Genomic DNA, 6,000 nt, shown 5'->3' on the forward strand with positions numbered 1-6,000 from the left:
CATACTACACAAAGCAATCTACAGATTTAATGCAATCCCTATCAAAATATCAATGGAATTTTTCACAGAACTAGAACAAATAATTCTAAAATTTATATAGAACCACATAAGACCCTAAATAGCCACAGAAATCTTAAGAAAAAAGAACAAAGTTGGAGGTATCATGTTATCTGATATTAAAGTCTACTACAAGACTATAGTAATCAAAACAGAATTGTACTGGCATAAAAACAGACATATAGGTCAAAGAAACAAAATAGAGACCCAGAAATAAACCCATGCCTATATAGTTAATTAATCTATGACAAAAGAGACAAGATTATACAATGTGGTAAAGACAGTCTATTCAATAGATGGTGTTGAGAAAACTGGATAGATATATGCAAAAAATAAAATAAAACTGGACCCTCTTCTTCGTATATAAGAATAAACTCAAAATAGATCAAAATAGATTAAATATAAGTCTGAAACCATAAAACTAGAAGAAAACATAGGCAGCGAACTCTTTGACATTGATCTTAGTAATATATTTTTATTATATATCTCCTTGAACAAGGGAGACAAAAGAAAAAATAAACAAATGGGATTTTATCATACCAAAAAGTTTTTACCACAGCAAAGGAAACCATCACAAAACAAAAGACAACCTACTTAATGAGAGAAGGTATTCACCAATAATGCATCTGATAAGGGGTTAATATTCAAAATTTATAAAAATTTCACACCACTTAACACCAAAAAAACAAACAATACAATTAAAAAATGGGCAAAGGACCTGAATAGACATTCTTCGATAGGACATACAGATGGCCAAGAGACATATAAAAAGTTATTCAATGTCACTAATCATTACAGAAACACAAATTAAAACCACAATGAGATATCACCTCACACCTGTGAGAATGGCTGTCATCAATAAATCAGCAAACAAGCGTTGGCAAAGATGTGGAGAAAAGGGAACTCTTGTTCACTATTGGTGGGATTACAAATTGGTGCAGCCACTATGCAAAACAGTATGGAGTTTTAAATTAAAAATAAAACTACTTATTATCCAGCAATTCCACTTCTCTGTATTTATCCAAACTAATTTGAAAAGATATATGCACCCCTATGTTCATTTAAGTATTATTCACAATAGTCAAGATGTAGAAGCAACCTAAGTGCCCATCAATAAATAATTAGATAAAGAAGATATACTGCATATATATGTGGGATATTACTCAACCATAAAAATAAATGAAATCTTACTACATGTGATGACATGGATGGATCTAGAGGGTATTATGCTAAGTGAAATAACTAAGAGAAAGACAAATTCCATGTGATTTCACTTATATGTTGGGTCTAAAGAACAAAATAAACAAACAAAACAGAAACAGACTTATAGATACAGAGAACAAACTGATGGTTGCCAGATGGGAGTGGGATTGGGAGATTGGGTGAAAAAGATGAAGGGATTAAGAAGTACAAATTGGTAGTTACAAAATAGTCACAGGGATATAAAGTATAGCATAGGGAATATAGTCAATAATATTTTAATAACTACATATGGTGCCAGGTGGGTACTAGATTTATATGAGAGATCACTTCATAAATTATATAAATGTCTAACCACTATGCTGTACACCTGAAACTAATATAATATTGAACATCAACAGTAATTTAAAATTAAAAGAAAAAAAGAGTAAGAAAAATGTAAAAGCAGCTTGCAATAATCCCTCATGGAATTTTTAGTTTAAAAATATGGAGTTCAGAGAGAATGGCCTGAATATTCAGGACAAGAATATCTTTTGTTTTTAGAGGATATAAAGGAAATACTGTCCATCCCCCAAGAGGAAACTGGATAAGGAATATAGGACAGTGACTCTGCGTTCATGATGTGGTACACACTGATTCAACCATGAATCAGCTCATGAATATAAGCACTATCTATCGCTTCATAACAAACCACCCTAGAATGTAGTGGCTTAGAACAACCAACATTTCTATAGCTCATGATTTCTTGGGTCAGCTGAGTGGTCCTTTTGATCTGGTTTGATCTGCTAGCCTCACTCAGGCATCTGTGGTCAGCTAGCAGGTGAGATGGAGGCTAAATAATCTAGAATGGTGTAGTAAGCAAAACAATGGCCTCCAAAAATGTCCACACCCTATTCCTCAGAACTTATAAATAAGTTACCTTACATGGCAAAAACAACTTTGTGGATAAGATCAGAAGAGTCTTTAAAAGTGGGAGTGGGAGAGAGAAGAAGAGTCAGTCTCAGAATGAAGCAGCATGAGAAAGACTTGACCAGACATTGCTGGCTTTGAAGATGGAGGAAAAAGCCTGAACCAAGTAATGCATGCAGCCTCAAGAAGCTAGAAAAGGGCAGGAAAATTAATTCTTCCCCAGAACATCCTGAAGGAATGCAGTTTGACCCCTTGATTTAAGCCTGGTGAAATCTATGTTAAACTTCTGACTTCCAGAACTATAAGATAATAAGTTTATGTTGTATAGTTTGGTCAATTTGCAATAACTTTTTTTAATGGCAGCAATAGATAACTAATACAGAAGACCTCACTCACATATGTGGCAGTTGGCAGGCTAGTTGTTCTGGGGGACCCCAGCTCTACTGGTCCTCCAACTCCAGCAGGCTAGAGACACAATGGTCTTAAGGCTCCAAAATCAGGAAAGAGGACAAGTTCCAATGCACACTTTTGAGTCTTTTCTTGAGCCATGTTTATTGCTATTCCATTGCTCAAAGTAAGTCACAGGGCCAGACTAGATTCAAGAGTGGAGAAATAGACTCCACCTCATGATGAGTGAAGCTGCAATGTAACATGAAAAGGCTGGCGTGAGAGAAGTATTTGTTGCCATTTTAGAACCTACCATATGCTCTAATAAGTAGACCAGTGTGTGAGTCAAAAAACTGCTGTAGAAGGGCACATCCCAATGCCTAAGACCATGATGGAATGGAGGACTAAGTCTCTGCTTTACACCAGTGCTCCACTGCTCTTTCTTCTGTGATTAAAATAAAAAACAGATGTCTACAGCCATGCTACCCTGAACAAGCCCTATCCTATCTGATCTCAGAAGCTAAGCAGCGTCAGGTCTGGTTAGTACTTGGATGGAAGATCACCTAGGAAGAGCAGGTGCTGTAGGCTTAAAAAATAAAATAAAATAAATAAGGGATTGGAAGCTGACAAGTTCCTTGCAATCTGTGAGGTCAACCAAGGGTTGCCTCACCTAAAATAAATAAACAAAACAAATAAATAAATAAAATAAGAAACAGAGCACTTTCCCTACCTCCTCCTCCCTCAGCCCCAAATGCAGGAAAGGAGCTGCTAACATCTCCCAAGGATTTGTCAGCCCAAGGAGATCCCTGACCAGGTAATCAGGAAAGGGTAGGCATTACCATAAGTTTACTGCAATTATCATCTGAGCGGAGAGCTCAAGATCCCACTCTCTGGTGCTGGCCATGAGGGCTGCACCCTGAAGTGAGGAAATACCTATATATTCTAATTTTACAGAGAGGAAAATTGAAGTTCAAGAGAAAAGAAAATTGCTCAAATTTACATAGTGACAGAACGTAGCTTGATCTCAGAAGAAAAAAAAAAAAGAATTCTTGGGAGGCAGCTAAATATAAGAAAGCAAGCAGAAAACTTGGAGATACACTCACTCAAACTATACAATGTAATTACCAACCAACAGCCCTCCACATTCTCTCTGCAATGGCAGGGTCTTGATTTTATTCTGGTTTTTACCCCTCTACCTATGGTTCAAAGAAGAGGTTCTTATCTCAAGTTTCAGGAATAAGTCCTAATTGAGCTAAGCCAGTGATAGTGGCTTTCTTCCCTTTGTCTGAAATTAGTTTAGCCATGGGCATGGGCAAGGGTAGTTTTATGAGCATACAACCTGTATAGCTGCACAGGGCCCTGCACTCAGAAGGACCCATGCTTGGTTGAATGCTTTGCTATCATCTTGAAATTCTTAATAATTATTGAACAAGAGATCTCACACTTTCATTTTACATTGAGCCCCATAAATTATATTACTGGTCCTGAGCATATGATACAATTCTGGTGAACATGACATAAGGAAAGTTTGTTGGAGGACTTCTAATAAATATTTTCGTCGTTAATAGAAAACATACATATACACAAAGATGTGTATGTGTGCGATGCCTGGAGCTACTGCAGCCATATTGTACTTTTGCTGGAAGTTAAATTTGATAGAGAAGAAAGATGGAAAGAACCTGGATCTTGATGATGCCATTGAGCTACTGAGTAAATAATCTTTGGGGTTTCTTGTCATGCGAGATAATAAATCTTTTTTGTTTTTATCATTTAAGATGGATTTTTCTTTTATGTAAAAATTTCACAGAATATATTCAATTGACAATTATGACTAGATGACTTTAAAAGTGTTATTTGGTTTCTATGAGCTTATTTCTTATTTATAAAATATGGGCAATGGCACCTCACATAGATTTTGTGAGAAATAAAATTTGGTACATAATAGGGAGTGACTAAATGGTGATAGTAATGTTAATTGTCATTTTGTTGTTGTTGTTGTTACTAGCCCAGTGCTATTATTTAGCATAGCTTACAACCTTCCCCCGTTCTCACCCCATTTCCAAGTATTTCAATTTATAACCTAATAGATCATTAATATGTATCTTCTGTGGCAAAGAAAGCACCTCAGTTAAGTCACATACTTATAGCCCCTGTGAATCATCTGAATGCCAAATTATGGAGCCTGTTTAATTCATATTTGTATGCGTGTTACATGAAACTAGGTCATTTATCCTATATCTGGGCCTGTAACTATTAAAAATAAATTAGGACCTAGGTTTTCACATATCAATATGGATAGTTCTCAAAATCATAATGCTAAGTGAAAAAGGCAAGTTGTAACCTGATATATATTGTATACTTCATATGGCCCCTTATATGAAATAAGATAACAATAATAATAATAATAATAATAATAACAACAACAACAACAACAACAACAACAATAATAAATTCTGCTTCTGGGAAAATTAAGTAAATGTATTTTTCTTATTTTTCCCATTAAGTATAACTAAACTAAAAGGAGAAGAGAAGAAGGAAGACTGCTAGGGACCTCAGAATTGGAAATGACACAGTAGTAGGTACTCTGATTTTTTCACCTCATATAATATAGACTAAGAGCTAAAGAAGCTAGCAAAGAGGAGATATAAACAGACTCAGACAAAACACTGCAAAAAAAGCCTACTCTCTCCAGTCAAAGCCCAGGAAAGGGGGGCAACTTAACAAGACAGAAAATTTTTAGAAAATAGCCACTCTACTCCAGCCAAACTGAATAGTAAAAACTGCAGCCCCACCTCAACCTCATCAGCAAAGATTGAGTAGAGAACTTAGACTCCCACCTGTAAGGCTTTAATGAAGTGCCCCAAGGCCTCTCACTACTGTACCTCCCCCAGAGTGATTCCACAGAAGGGCAGTAAGCAGCAGGGACTTTAATCCCCATGGGTCAGTTAAGGGCCCCTCAGCCCCTCATCATGTCTGGATACCACACCAGGAGCTAGAAATCCTACTCTACCCAACAATAAAGAGGAGTCTACCCCCTCCCTAGGAGTCAATGGAGGCCAAGTGGGGTACCTGGGCTTTCACCTACATCTGGCAGAAACAAGGGGCTGATCCTCTTCTCAGAGAAATGTCAGAAAAACTAAATTAAAATGAAAGTTTAAAATCCAGAGTCTCATCACATAATGCAAAAATGTCGTTTCAATAAAAAATCATTTATCATACTAAGAATCAAAAAGATCTCAAACTGAGTGAAATAAAAGACAACACTGAGATAAGAGTTGTGTTAAAATAATCAAAGATTTTTAAAGCAACTTGATAAAAATGCTTCAATTAGTAATTAAAAACATGCCTAAAAGAGATCAAAGAAATAGAACCATATGGAAATTTTAAAACTAAAGGATAGTCAATAAAAAAAAGCAAAGAAAGAAAATATAGAAACTTAGAAATATA

General features: G+C 35.8%; 1 pseudogene; it reads left to right on the forward strand.

Annotated features, from left to right (window-relative positions):
- Positions 1-3,022: 3,022 nt before the first annotated feature.
- On the forward strand, positions 3,023-3,141 carry LOC120589951 (uncharacterized; annotated as a pseudogene).
- Positions 3,142-6,000: the final 2,859 nt, after the last annotated feature.

Source organism: Pteropus medius, unplaced genomic scaffold (assembly GCF_902729225.1).
Source record: "Pteropus medius unplaced genomic scaffold, Ma_sr-lr_union100, whole genome shotgun sequence".
Taxonomy (NCBI): Eukaryota; Metazoa; Chordata; class Mammalia; order Chiroptera; family Pteropodidae; genus Pteropus; species Pteropus medius.